We start from the raw sequence: 16064 nt of genomic DNA, 5'->3' as shown, positions 1-16064 counted from the left end.
TAATTTCCCTACCTTTTCAGTTAGTGTGACAATCGTCCATTATAAACACTTAAAGAGAAGCTTTGGTTAAAATTGAATAAATTATCAAAATCGAAACAAATGAAATGAAACAAAAAAACCCAAACCACTGTTGTCTTTAAAACAAACACTACAACAAAAATATTCACATGAACACATCTAGTCAATGGTTACTGTGACTGTATTTCCATGGACCGATGATCCTCACCATCATGCTAATTGCACAGTGTGTTTAGTAATGTTCTTTGTGCTAGATGTCAAATGCGCACATTGGATTCACAATTTTCAGGGGACGGAAATGTAGGGTCTTGAAATCCCAAATTGTCATGACTCTATCAATGTGAGTAGTGCAAAATATTTAACAACCTTGTGTATATGTCTCATAAATACACTTTTGAGGAATGCTGCTCTGATATATTGTCTCCAAGGCAGTGCTTTGCCCTTCTTTCCCATATTACAGAAGCACCCCATGGATGCTCTGTTTTGGGATGTCTATCTCAGACCCAAAGACCAAACAACCATGGTCATCACAGCTAAAAAGTAATTGGCAGAAATTATGGGCAGCATCTCTAATGTCATTCTTTGAGATGAACTGCATACTCAGCAGTGCCAGGAACTCTGTTTTCTCAGTTGAATCTTGCATGATTTTTGAGACTGTCATGGACAACCACGGTGTCATGAACCCAGATTCTGGTGCTGCTGCCACCAAACTCAAAGACCAACTGACCAAAAAGCTTCTTTGTGCCCCAGCATGTTCGAGCTGGCTTCTCATCCACCTATGATGCAGGCAGAAAACACTCTGCATTTAATCACATGAGCCTGCATTGAGTCAAATATTGTTGGAGTGTCAATCAAAGCTGAGAACCTTGGAACTTAGTGTGAATACTCTCCCACCAGTCATTTTTCAACTCAAAGTAACAAACAGAGACAAGCTGTGCTTTGCTCCCCAAACTTGAACTTGAGTGAGGACCTCTTCACAAGAGAGATGTCGCACTTAATACTGCGGAACATCATGGTGTGTTTCCAGATACCATTCTTCTGACTGTAGACACAGGCCTTGCAGTTTACCAGGCAAGTAACATGACAGCAGCTCTTGGGATGCTATACCTGTGATGTATCTATTGTGTTCCTTCAACTCATGTGCTTTCACCAACTGACTCACCTTCCTTGTGTAGATTTTCACTTCACCATTATTGAAGCTAAGGGGGATCTGGGTATGATCTCTGTCCTAGACTTGGCAGGTAGTTCATTGGCTCTAACAGAAACTGATGCAAAGATCTAATTAAGGGTTTTGAAAGGTCAGAAATCTGAGTTCAGGTGGTCCAGAGGCCAGCACATATGATCTGATTCAAGACTCTGGTCAATAGCCAAGAACAGGATCTGGGAAAGTGGTGACAGAGGAGGGAAGCCCAGAGAGAGTGGCTAATGAATCCCTAAATTTTTTAAATTCATGTTTCAGACTCAATGATGTCAATTAAAGGATCATACATTGTTTATTACTTTGTACTTTCCCCAAACACCAGAATGGTGTTGCCAACTTTAGGCTCGACTGTCTTCATATATAATGTAATGTCATTTCCATTCTTATAGAATATATGACTACACTATATTAATATATTTGTAATTTGAAGAATTCAGTGGTATTCTCTTAAAAATGCTATGGGTTGATTTTGCAATATCATATCAAGACTCGGTGTCCTTTATAGTTTTATTCTCTAATTTCTATTTTTTAATTTTAATTTTATTTTTCCTGAATATTTTATGAATTTACATTTTGAATGTTATCCCTTTCTCCCAAATCATCCTTCCCCCTACCCTTCCTTCTTCTCTGAGGATGCTTCCACTCCCACCCACTCCAACTTCAAAACCCTGGCATTACCTTACATTGAAGAAACAAACCTTCAAAGTAGCAAGGGCTTTTCTTCCTATTGATGCTGGACAATGCCATCTTCTGCTACATATGTGGCTCCAGTCATGGGTCCCTTCATGTGTACATATTGGTTGGTGGTTTAGTCCCAGGGATCTCTGGTGGGGTTTGGCTGGTTGATATTGTTGTTTTCCTATGGTGTTGCAAAACCCTTCAGCTCCTTCAGTCTTTTCTCTACCTCATCCATCAGCGTGCCCTTGTTCAGTCTAATGGTTAGCTGAAACCATCATCTGTATCAATAGGGATCTATAAGAGTCTCTCAGGAGACACCCATATCTGGCTCCTATTAGCAAGCACTTCCTGGCATCAGCAGTGGTAACTGGGTTTGGTGGCTGCATATGAGATGGATCCCAAGGTGGGACAGTCTCTGGATGACCATTTCTTCAGTCAATGCTCCACTTGTCCCTGTATTTCCTTCCATGAGTATTTTGTTCTCCCATCTAAGATGAAATGAAGAATCCACATTTTAGTTTTCCTTATTCTTGGACTTTATATGATGTGTGAATTTTTTCTTAGGTAATCTAAGCTTTTGGGATAATACTCATGTATCAGTGAGTGCATACCATGTGTGTTCTTTTGTGCCTGGGTTTCCTCACTCAGGATTGTAATTTCTAGTTGCATTAATTTGCCTAAGAATTACATGTAGTCATTGTTTACAATATCTGAGTAGTAATCCATTATGTAAATGCACAAAAATTTCTGTATCCATTCCTCTGTTGAAGGGCATCTGGGTTCTTTCCAGTCTCTGCCTATTATAAATAAGGGTGCTATGAACATAGTGGAACATGTGTCCTTGTGAGATGTTGGAGGAAGTTTTGGGTATATATGCCCAGGAGTAGTTTAGCTGGAACTTCAGGTAGTACTATGTCTTATTTTCTGAGGAACCTCCAGACTGATTTCCAGAGTGGTTGTACCATCTTACAATCCACCAACAGTGGAGGATTGTCCCTATTCCTTTACATCCTTGCCAGCATCTGCTGTCATCTGAGTTTCTGATTTTGGCCATTCTGACTGGTGTGAGATAGAATCTCAGCACTGTTTTGATTTGCATTTCTCTGCTGACTAAGGATGTTGAACATTTCTGTAGGTGTTTCTCAGGCATTTGGGATTCCTCAGTTGAAAATTCTTTGTTTAATTCTGTACACATTTTTAAAGAGGTTTATTTGATTCTTGGGAGTCTAATTTCTTGAGTTCTTTGTATATATTAGACATTAGCCCTCTATTGGATATAGGTTTGGTAAAAATATTTCCACAATCTGTTGGTTGCATTTATGTCCTATTAACAGTGTCCTTTTTCTTTCAGAAAATTTGCAATTTATGGGGTCCCACTTATTGATTCTTGATCTTAGAACAGAACTCACTTTTGATCTGTTCAGAAAATTTTCCACTGTGCCTTTGTGTTCAAGGCTCTTCTCCACTTTCCCTTCTAATAGTTTTATTTTGTTGACTTTTATGCAGTGGTCTTTGATCCACTTGTATTTAACTTTTGTACAAGGAGATAAGAGTGGGTCAATATGCATTATTCTATTTGCAGACCTCCAGTTGAACAAGCACCATTTGTTGAATATGCTGTCTTTTTTTTTTTTTTCGATTGGAGAGTTTCAGATCCTTTGCAAATGATTAAGTGACCATAGATGAGTTGGTTCATTTCTTGGTCTTCAATTCTATTACACTGATCTACCTGCATGTCTTTGTACCAATATATGCAGTTTTTATCATGATTGCTCTGTAATACAGCTTGAGGTCAGGGATGGTGGTTCCTTCAGAAGTTCTTTTATTGTTGAGAATAATTTCTGGAATCCTGGATTTTTTCTTTTCCAGATGAACTTGAAAATTCCTCTTTCTAATTCTATGAAGAATTGATTAGGAATTGTGATGGGAATTGCATTGAATCTTTAGATTGCTTTAGGCAAGAGGGCCATTTTTACTACATTAATCTTGCCAAGCCATGAGCATGGGAAATCTTTCTGTCTTGTGAGATCTTCTTTGATGTCTTTCTTCTGACACATGAAGTTCTTGATTACAGATCTTTCACTTTCTTGCTTAGAGTCACACTGAGGTATTTTGTTTTATTTGTGGCAATTGCAAAGGGTGTTATTTCCCTGATTTTAATCTCAGCCTGTTTATCTATTGAGTAGAATAAGGCTACTGATTTGTTTGAGTTATATCCAGGTACGTTGCTGAAGTTGGTTATCAGGTTTAGGAGTTCTCTGGTGGAATTTTGGGGTCACTTGAGTATATTATCATATCATCTGCAAAAAGTGAAATTTTGACTTCTTCCTTTCCAATTTGTATCCCTTTGATCTCCTTTCGATGTCTTATTGCTCTGGCTAGAACTTCAATTACTATATTTAATAGGTAGGGAGAGAGTGGGCAGTCTGGTCTAGTCCCTGATTTTAGGCAAATTGCTTCAAGTTTCTCTCCATTAGTTTGATATTGGCTACTGTTTTACTATATATTGCTTTTACAATGTTTAGGTGTGGGCATTGAATGCCTGATCTTTCCAAGATTTTTATCATGAAGCATGTTGAATTTTGTTAACTTCTTTCTCAGCATCTCATTAGATTATTATCTGTTATTTTTTTCACCTGAGTCTATTTATATAGTGGATTACATTGATGGATTTCCATATACTGAACTATCCTTGCATCCCTGGGATGAAGCCTACTTGATCACTGTGAATGATCCTTTTGATGTGTTCTTAGACTCAGTTTTTGAGAATTTTATTGAGTATTTTTGCATCGAGATTCATGAAGGAAATTAGTCTGAATTTTTCTTTCTTCATAGGGTCTTTGTGTGGTTTAGGAATAAGCATAATTGTGGCTTCAAAGAACAAATTGGATAGTGTTCCCTCTGTTTCTATTTTGTGAAATAGTTTGAAGAGTATTGGTATTAGGTCTTCTTTGAAGGTCTGATAGAATTCTGCACTTAAACCCATCTGGCCCTGGGCTTATTTTGGTGGGGAGATTTTATTGACCGCTTCTATTTCTTTAGGCATTATGGAACTATTTAGATAGTTTATGTGATTCCATCTTTACTTTGGTACCTGGTATCTGCCTAGAAAATAATTCATTTCTTCCAGATTTTTCAGGTTTGTTGAATATAGAATTTTGTAGTAGGATCTAATAATTATTTTTTAATTTCCTCGGTTTCTCTTGTTATGTCTCTCTTTTCATTTCTGAGTTTGTTAATTTAGATATGGTCTCTGTGCTGTCTGGTTAGTCTGACTAAGTGTTTATCTATCTTGTTGATTTTCTCAAAGAACAAGCTCCTGATTTTTTTTGTTGTTGTTGTTATTTCTACTTGGTTGATTTCAGCTCTGAGTTTGATTATTTTCTGCCCTCTACTCCTCATGGGTGTATTTGCTTCTTTTTGTTCTATAGCTTCCAGGTGTGCTGTCAAGCTGTTAACTTCTTTTCTCAGGCTCTCGGAGCTATGAGTTTTCCTCTTAGCATCCTCTCATTGTATCACATATGTTTGTGTATGTTGTGTCTTCATTTTCTTTAAATTCTAAAATGTCTTTACTATCTTTCTATCTTCCTTTACAAAGTTGTCATTCAGTAGAGAATTGTTCAGTTCCCATGTGCATTTGGGCTTTATGTTGTTTTTGTTATTATTGAAGACAAGCCTTATTCCATGGTGATGTGATAGATAACACAGGATAATTGCAATCTCCCTCTATCTATTGAAGAATTTGTGACCAATTATATGGTCGATTTTTCAGAAGATACCATGAGGTGGTATGAAAAAGGTATACTGTTTTGTTTTAGGACTAAATGTTCTATGGCTGTCTATTAAATCCATTTGTTTCATAAGTTCTGATAGTTTCAGGAGGTCTCTGTTTAGTTTCTGTTTCTATAATCTGTACATTGATAAGAGTGGGGTGTTGAAATCTATTATTATTATTGTGTATGTTGCAATGTATGCTTTTAGCTTTAGTAAAGTTTTTTTTATGAATGTGGGTTCTCTTGCACTTTTAGCATAGATATTCAGATTTGAAAGTTCAACTTGGTAGAATTTTCTTCTGATGAGAATGAAGTGTCCTTCCTTATCTTTTCTGATAAGTTTTGGTTGAAAGTCGATTTTATTTGATATTAGGATGGCTGCTCCAGCTTCTTTCTTGGGACTATTTGCTTGGAAAAAAAATTCCCAGACTTTTACTCTTAGGTGGTGTCTGTCTTTGTCACTGAGGTGCAATTTCTGTAGTCATCAAAATGCAGGATACTGTTTATGTATCCATTCTGTTAGTCTATGCCTTTTTATTGGGGAATTAAGTCAACTGATGTTAAGAGATACTAAGCAATAGTGATTGTTTTCTGTTATTTTTATTATTAGAAGAGGGATTGTTTGTGCGGCTATCTTTTTTTGGGTTTCTTGCAAGAAGTTTACTTCCTTGCTTTTTCTAGGATGTAGTTTCCCTCCTTGTGTTGGAGTTTTCTATCTATTATTCTTTTTACGGCTGGATTTGTGGAAAAGTATTTTGTAAATTTGGTTTTGTAATGGAATATCTTGGTTTTTCCATTTATGTTAATTTAGAGTTTTGTTGGATATAGTAGCCTATGTTGACACTTGTGTTCTCTTATTACCTGTATGATATCTGTCTAAGATCATTTATATTTCATAGTCTCTGTTGAGAAGTCTCATGTAATTCTGATAGATCTGTTTTTATATGTTACTTGACCTTTATCCCCTTACTGCTTTTAATAATCTTTCTTTGTTTTATGTATTTGATGTTTTGACTATTATGTGAAGGGAGGAATTTCTTTTCTTGTCCAATCTGTGTGGACTTCTGTAGGCTTCTTGTATGTTCATGGGCATCTGCTTCTTTAGGTTAGGGAAGTTTTCTTCTCTAACTTTGTTGATGATAATTACTGGCCCTTTAAGATGGGAATCTTTGCTCCCTTCTATACCTATTATTCTAATGTTTGGTCTTCTCATTGTATCCTGAATTTCCTGGATCTTTTGGTTTAGGAGATTTTGCTTTTCTTAATTTTCTTTAATTATTATTTCAAAGTTTTCTATGGTATCTTCTGTCCCTGAGATTCTCCCTTTAATCTCTTGTGTTCTACTGGTGATGTTTGTGTCTATGACTCCTGATCTCTGTCCTAGATTTTCTATCTCCAGGGATGTCACACGTTGTGGTTTCTTTATTGTTTCTATTTCCATTTTTTAGACTTTGGATTTTATTTTTCAATTTCTTCACTTGTTTGCTTGTGTTTCCAGTAATTCTTTGATGATTTTTGTGTTTTCTCTTTAAGGGCTTCTACCTGTTTACCTGTCCTGTCCTGTATTTCTTTAAGGTAGTTATTTATGTCTTTCTTAATGTCCTCTATCATCATCATGAGATGTGATTTTAAATACAAATCTTGCTTTTCCTGTGTGTTTGGATATCCAGTATTTGTTGTTCTGGGTTCTGGTGATGGCAAGTAGTCTTGGTTTTTGTTGCTTAGGTTCTTGTTCTGGCCTCTTACCATCTGGTTATCTCTTTGTTATTTGGTCTTGCTGTCTCTGACTTGTGTCTCCTCTGAGCCTATAAGTCTATATGCTTGTGAGCCTATATGCTTGTGAGGCTGTGGTCTTAGGAGTGAGAGTGCTCCTCAGAAACCAGCTCTCTGCTGGCAGGTTTTGGGTCCTAGGGCTATGAGACAGCCCCAGCTCTGGGCACAGAGGGAGATCTGAAAGGTCTAGTCCCAGGCTGTCTTGTTGCTCCTGAGTCCTGTGCACTATGGATGGTCTCTCTTTGGACAGTCAATGGAGAAAAAGTGGGGTCCTACCTGGGGCCTCTGGGTTTAGGTGGAAAAGTGCTCTCTTGGCAGAACAGATCTCTGCATTCAGGTTTAGTGTATGAAGGCTTTGGGACTGCCCCAGCACTGGATGCAGATGGAGAACAGAAGGGCTCGGTTTCTTTTATGTAGCAGTGCTCAGAGGTGAAATTTTGCAGACTGATTTGATGATGAGTACTCTTTACTGTTGGTGATTAATTTATTACTGAGATTATAATAATTGCATGAGTTTGGGGGAAGTGAAACATAGAAGGTAGGAACTAGATGAAGGCCATGAGACATTCTGTACATGTCACTGTACTTTGTCATGTGCCTATTTCTTTATTTGCTCCCTTGCTGAGTCTTTCTCACAGTCATGTGTCCTTACTGGAATGCTCTGTCTCATTAAGACAAATGGATATGGGTGGAAATCTTTGTGATTGTGAAGTCCAATAAATCTTTGATCTTTCTCAGGCATTTTTGTGACAGTGACAGAAAACTGACTAGTATAATGAAATGTTGACCAGATTTACTAATTTATTACTAATGGCAAGTGAGAATTAATTTTATAAGAACAATGTTTTTAACAATGGCTAACCATAAACAGATGTGAAATAAAATAAAGTGGTCTAAATAAGAAGGAACAAAAATACATCAATATGATCATGGATCTGGATTAAATTGATGCTGCTGATGGAGAATATTAGGATACTCACATACTGAGGAATGATCACAGTCTGAAACATGTGCATTTCAGGGCCTCAAGCTTTGTATTAACAAATATTTTTATTTTATTGGAATACTATTTTCTTATGATGGGTAAATTACAACGATAGGTTAAACTAGGTTGACTTCGTAATTTAGGTGGCTATAATTAGGGGTAAAAAAAACAATGCAAATAGAAATCTTACGAGACCATTCTTTTAAAAATAAGTATGCTGTTTTATTGATTCTCATATATTACTTTATATTTCCTCTATAGGGAAAGAACACATTTAATTCAAACATGGAACTCTTTATGAGTAGTTACTGTGTGATACTCAGTGTGTTCAATGCCTTTAGTATCTCCATTTGATCTGAAGAAACAAAAGGACATGTTTACCAGTGAAAAGACATGTACAAATGTGTCTAATTGTGCCTTTTCAAAGATTCAATGGGGCAATAATATATTTGAGTTCTGAACTAATCAATCACTGTAGAACATAAGGAGAATTTTGATTAGTCTTTGCTCAGAAAGCTCTTTAAAAATTTGCAATCCTTACTAGATATTGAAAATCCAAATATCATGCTGCTTTCCCCACCTTTGTTCTTCCGCATTGATAGTTTTTAAAATGAAAGCCCTAATCTGTATTACATAGGATCATTAATTTCTGCATTTTACACTCGAGCAACAGCACTCTGGTTATCGGCTGCAATGAAGAGTAAGCAGCACGGCGTTTGCAGACTTAATTACCTACTGCAGGGCCTTTCTTCTCCCGTTACCACAAACTGTCTGGAAATGGGGTCAAAAGCATGATTAGAAACCAAATTAACCACCGAATCCAAAAAATAAACATGGAAACAGATCCAAGAAGCCATTCTGGTAAAGAAATCAGTTTCTTATCACACCTGGGTTTATTCAGAGAGTCTCATTTTATGGTCTCCCGTGAACAAAGCCATAGAGCAAAACAATTTCCCATGGCATTGATGTATTAAAAAATACAGTAAAATTGATATCAAGTGGGGGTTAGCATTGTAGGATAGTGATCAGAGTCAGTCTAGATAATAAGATCATTATAAAAAAATTTATATCCAATACTTGGTATGACAATTTAAACAAATTTTAAAAGTTAAAAATATGATTTTCATCCTATACAACTGTCACTAAAATTTTCACGTGGTCTAAAATAATAGTCTTTTCACTCTTCAAAGTACAGCTTTAAAATGCAGAAAATGAGGCACTTGCTGTAAGCTATTTCTGTAGTGTTTAAAATCAGAATTGGTCTTTATTTTCCACACATCTGTTCTTTAAGTGAAAACTTCCTTGTTTATAATTTGATGGGTATTTTCTACTTCTTTGGAAACTGATAGAATGAATACTATCAGTTTCAGCTGTCCTGTGAATCACACACAGTTTCTGAAGGCAGCATCAAAGAGCCAAGAAATCTGGAGGTATTTTCTAGCCACATGGAAAAGAAAAATGTCATGTGGATGCAGCTCTTTCTATTTTCAAGAACTTAATAGACAGTAATACTATCTAATCCTACTAATGAATGGCTGATTGTTTTACATTAATCAAGAAAATTGTGATTATTTATATTGCAGTATTATTTAAATTGTAATGATAGAACAGTACTATGGTGATTTAATTTTAAAGATTATGGAACACAACAACTCTTTTTTTTGGAAATATGCACAAAAAGACAAACAGGAAAATAAAATGATAAAATATTTATAGAACAGACACGGAAATGAGTCAATAAAAGCTATAGTTAATGTGAAGGCGTTATTCTGATCATTCAGTACCAACTATAATTTTCTTGCTTGAATATATCACATACACTTAAGTGCAACAAGTCAAACACTTAAGCTTAAACAATCAAATTCCATTGCATTTTCATTATAGGACAGTTGTTCAGAAAAGAGATTTTTATGACAAGTTTACTCATGTCCTGACTGTCTTCACTCAATTACCTAACTATACTTAAAAGTCATTGTTCGTGTATTGCAAGTTCCTTTCTTGGAACAAATAAAGTCAGCTCTGTCATTAGAATTCTGTGACAATTTTCCATAAATCTCGATCACTACTTCATAGGGAAGCAAAAAATAGGAGTTTCCTTAGAATAGGCATTTTTTCTATTAATTCATACTTATTTCATTTGTATGCTATCTAATCACTTTAATCTAGTCACACTAGAGATCGAAAAGTATACCTTCGAGAATCACAATGCCAAATACTCTTAACATAAGGGAGGAGTTTGAGCAGTTGTGGAGTGGGTTCAGGGAAATTTAGAGAATGGACAGAATGAGCCACCTCATGAATCTTTTTCTTTAATCAGAGGTCTTTTCTTTCTTTCTTTTTCTTTAGGATGTGCAGCTTAGAATAATTTTTAAAGGCCCTTTTCAATCTGAATTGTTGAATAATTTGATGGATGTTTCAATTTCTCGATGGCAGTCTTGTCTTAAGTGAAGATGAAGAACTTACAGAATTCATTTTGAAACAATCCTAGAGATGTCAACTAATCCCTGGCTTTTCAGAGGATAGCAGTAAAAACATAATGTCTCCATATTTTTCGAAGTTATATGTTTTCAAGAAGAAAACGATCTCATTGTTACTAGTTCATTTTTCTAGAGCTATTTTCTCTCATCAACAGACCATTGTCCAACAAGTATAATTTTGGAGCAAGCAAAGCTTCCTGCCTATTCATGTTGAATACAACTGTGCTACCTGCTTATTCTTATCTGAGGGAATAATGACACAAAATCTCAACCAATGTTCAATATTTATTGTCTGCTGAAGTAATTTCTCCTAGGGCATAAAAGAAATAAGTGACAAGCTTATAATCCAGTTGAAAACTTAAAAAAAGTCAAAGTTCATAGCATACAATGCATTTGACAAAAGTTTGCAGTGAATGCCACCAGCAGTGAATGTCACCAAGAGTGTAAGCACTGAAGCTAAGCGGTACTGAAATATAGCCTTCCCTCCTAAAAGATAGGCTTTGTACTTCATACATGGAGAAGTTTTGAACACTGTGTTTTCTCATGTATAAAGTAAGGGGTTTTGAAAGAATTGAAATATTTCATTTTTGCCACCTTGTGTATATTATATGCCAAGAATATCATTGCTACTTATACATGTGTGTGCATTTGCATAATACACACACATACATGTGTGTGTGTATGTGTATGTGTGTGTGTGTGTGTGTGTGTGTGTGTGTGTGTGTGTGTGTATGCAATGTTTGCCGTGGGTCTCTAGTCTCTATGTTTGTTCCTGTCTGCTGCAGGAGGAAACCATTTTGGTGATGACTGAATAAGACACTAATCTCAGTATAACATAATCCTTAGCAGTCATTTTGTTGTTACTATTTTCATTAAACCAGTAGTATTTGGTTCACCCTAGATCTCTTGGTTATCTAGTTCTTGGTCACCCAAGCAATATCTGATATGGATTCAATCTCATGGAGTACACTTTAATACATTTTTGGAAGAATCCACTGCACTAGGTTCCATTTCCACCTCTTAAATACCTCTCAGTTCTAGATATCTTTCCTCATCTTTCCTCCTTTAGCCACATGTTCCCTTCTTTTTTTCCTTTCCTTTGCTTTTCTTATTGTATTTTTTATTTATACTTCAAATGTTATCCCCTTTTTTGTTTTCCCATTCAAAAAACCCCTAGCCCACCCCCCCACCCCTGCTTCTATAAGAATTTTCCCTCACTTGCCCACACCTTTCTGCCTTCCAGCCCTGACATTCCCCTACTCTGTGGCATTGAGCTTTTGAAACACCAAGGGCTTTCTCATTGATGCCCAACAAGGCCATCATCTGTGAAATATGCAGCTGGACCCATGATTCTGTCCATGTGTACACTTTGGATAGTGGTTTTGTCCATGAGAACTCTGGTCGGATGATATTGTTGTTTTTATGGAGTTGCAAATCCCTTCAGCTCCAATTCTTTCTCTAACTCCTCCATTGGGGACCCTGTTCTCAGATCAATGGTTGACTGCAAGCATCCACCTCTGTATTTGTCATGCTCTGGCAGAGTCTCTCAGGAGACAGCTATATCAGGCTCCTGTCAGCATCCACTTCTTGGCATCAGCAATATTGTCTGAGTTTGGTAGCTATACGTATATTGGCTTGATCCCCAGGTGGGACAGTCTCTGAATGACCATTTCTTCAGTCTCTGCTTCAAACTTTTTCTCTGTACCTCCACCTATGAAGATTTTTATTCCCACAAGGAGTGAGGCATCCACAGTTTGGCTGTCCTTCTCCTTGAGCTTCATGTGTTCTGTGGATTTTATCTTGGGCGATCCGAGCTTTTGGGCTAATATCCACTTATCAGTGAATGTATACCATGTGTGTTTTTGTGATTGGGTTACCTCACTCAGGATGATATTTTCTAGTTTCATCCATTTGCCTATGAATTTCATGAAGTCATTGTTTTTAATAGCTGAGTAACATTCCATTGTGTAAATGTACCACATTTTCTGTATCCATTTCTCTATTGAGGAACATCTGGGTACATGTTCCCTTCTTATCCCAAGCTCATCTTGATCCTATTCTCTCTCTACTCAGTCCAATGTACTCATAAAAATTATTCTATCTCCCCATCCCGTGAGGTCTATATTAAGTACCTAGGCTCTTCCTCTGTATCTAACCTCTTCAGGTCTGTAGATTGTACCTTGGTTGTCATTTATTTAGTGGTTAAAATCCTTGTATATTTATCTCTATGAGTATTGGTTACATCCTTTCTGTTGAATTTTTCTAGATACATGCATTTGCCTGGACATTTCATGATGTCATTTTTTAAGCAGGTGAGTAACACTGCATTGCATAAATGTGCCACATTTTCTTCATTCATTCTTCTCTAAGTAGACATTTGGGTTTCATTTCCAGTTTCTGTTTATTATATAGAGAGCAGACGTGAATACAATTGAGCAAATGTCCCTATGGTTAAGATGGAGAGACTTTGGGTACATTCCCAAGAGTGGTATAGCTAGATCATGAGGTAGAATGATTTCCAACTTTTAGATAAACCACCATATTGACTTCCATAATGGCTTTGCCCCTACCAACACTAAAGAAGTGTTCCTGCCTTTCCAAATATTCACCGGCATGAGCTGACACTTGTGGTTTTGATATAAACCATTTTGACAGGTGTAAGATGGATCTCATAATGAACTTGACCTGTATTTCCTTGATGACTAATGATGCTGAAAATTTCTCTAAGTGTTTTTCAGCCATTGGAGTTTTCTCTATTGAGAATTTTCAGTTTAAATATGTATCACATTATGAAATGCATTATTATTATTTTTGCTATCTAGTTGCTTGAATTCTTTATATACTTTGGATATTAGTCCTCCACCATATATGGAGTTTATAAAAATATTTTCCATTTGTGTAGGCTATCAGTTTGAGTAATTGATTGTATTCTTAGATGTAGAGAAACTTTTTATTTTATGAGGTCCCATTTATAAATTGTTCGTTTTAATTATTGGTGTTCTATTGAGAACATTGTCTCCTATGACAATTGAAAACTATTCTCTATTCTCTCTTCTATTCTGTTAACTTTTTCTGCTGTTATGTTGAGTTCTTTGATCAATTTGTAGTTGAATTCGTGCCTGGTTATAAATAGATCACTTTTCATTCTTCTACAAGCAGGCATCTAGTTTGATCAGCACCATTTGTTGAAGATGCTGTCTATTTTTCAGAGCACATTTCTGGCTTGTTTATAAAAACTTAGATGTTGAGTTTGTATATTTATGTCTGGGTTTTCAATTCTATTCCATTAATCAAGGTGTTCATTTGTTTGCCAAGACTATGCTGTTTTTATTAGTATAGGTTTGCAGTACAACTTGGAATTGGTGGTTATTTTTACTTTTGCAGGCATGTTCCAGCTAAATGTTCCTAAAATGTAGGTTATTTTTAAATTCCTTTCTTCACAGGCATGAAGCTATTGTCATACAAGTTTTTAATTGCCTGGTTAGAATTACCCTGAAATATTTATATTATTTAAGGCCATTATGAGATGTGATTTGGTCACTTAGGTTTGTATCCAGCTACTTTGCTCAATGTGTTATTAGCCGTGGGTGTTCTCAGGTGGAATTTTAGTAACATTTTTGCACTCTATCATATTGTCTGCAAGTCACGATACTTTGAATTGACCTTTTCAGTTTGTATCCCTTTGATCTTTGGCTGTCTTATTGCACTGGTTAAAATTTCGAGTAGTATATTGTGTATATATGGAGAGTGTCTTGTCCTGATATTAGTGGAATTGCTTTTAGTTGAGCATTTAATTTGGTATTGGTTAGGAGTGTGCTGTGAACTGCCTTCATTATGTTTAGGTGTGTCCTTTGTATTCCTAATCTCTCTAGGCCTTCTATTATAAAGGCTTATTGAATTTTGTCAAAGACTTTTTCTGTACCTATTGAGATAATCATCTCTTTCCTTTTAGTTGGTTTATATCATGAATTACATTTATTGATTATATATATTCAAAAGTTTTTGTGTCTTTATGATGAAACCTGCTTGACCATGGTGGATAGTTTTGTTTGTTTGTTTTTATGTATTCTTGGATTGAGTTTACAAGTATTTCATATCTCCATCTATGTGTTTAAGTGAAATTGCTCTATAATTATATTTCTTTGTTTCTTTGTTGGCTTTGTTATGAGAGGAGATGTGGCCTCTTAAAATTAGTTGAGTAATGTTCCTTTATTTCTTTTCATTTCTTCTACCTTTGGAATAATTTGAGGAATATGTCAATGACTCTTTTGGGGAAATCTGGTAGAATTCTGACTAACATCATGGGGTCCTGGGATTTTGGGAGTTGTGAGACTTTTATTGACTTCCATTTATTTAGAAATTATACGTCTGTTTAAATTACTTTTCTGATCATGATTTAATTCGGTATGTGGTATCTATCAAGAAAATTATTTACTTTCCTTAGATATTTAATTTGTTGGAGTATAGGTTTTTCCTTATTATACTCTGGATTTGTTCAGCATCTATTGTTATGTCCCCCCCCCCTTTTTTTCTAATTTTGTTAATTTGAATATTCTCTCTCTCGTTTAGTTAGTTTGGATAAGGGTTTTTATATCTTGCTGATCTTCTCAATTAACCAACCCTTTGTTTCATTGACTCTTTTATATTTCTCTTTCTTTCTATTCCATTGAATTCAGACCTGAGTGATTATTTCTTGCAATATTCTCCACTTGGCCAGATTTCTTCTTTCTGTTCTAGAGCCTTCAAGTATGCCTTTAAGTTACTGGTATAGATCTCTTCAGTCTTTTATGTAGGCAATTAGTGCTATAAATTTGCCTCTTAGATGTCCTTTAATTGTGCCTCATAAGTTTGTTATATCGTGTGTGCATTTTATTGAAAGATAGAAAGTTTTTAATTTCATAATTTTCTGATTTGACCAATTTTTCTTTATTCAGTAGAGAGCTGTTCCGTTTCCATAAGTTGTTAGGCTTTATGCTGCTTCTGTTGTTGATATACAGCCTTAATTCATGGCCTGATAGTATGCAGAGAGTTATTTCCATTTTCTTGTATTTCTTAATCCCTGGTCGTTTCTTTGGATTTGATCAATTTTGAAAAATGTTCCAGGTATAGAGAAGAAAGTATATTCTTTTGAGTTTGGGTGAAATGTTCTGTAAATATCA

The 16064-nt window shown here is 35.7% G+C and overlaps 1 pseudogene; it reads right to left on the bottom strand.

Moving 5' to 3' along the window:
* Positions 1–644: 644 nt before the first annotated feature.
* On the bottom strand, positions 645–9285 carry Arpc1a-ps1 (actin related protein 2/3 complex, subunit 1A, pseudogene 1; annotated as a pseudogene).
* Positions 9286–16064: the final 6779 nt, after the last annotated feature.

The sequence above is a fragment of the Rattus norvegicus genome, chromosome 2 (genome assembly GCF_021556685.1).
Source record: "Rattus norvegicus strain SHRSP/BbbUtx chromosome 2, alternate assembly SHRSP_T2T, whole genome shotgun sequence".
In the NCBI taxonomy this organism is placed as follows: Eukaryota; Metazoa; Chordata; class Mammalia; order Rodentia; family Muridae; genus Rattus; species Rattus norvegicus.
This window is presented reverse-complemented; position numbering and strand designations above follow the sequence as displayed.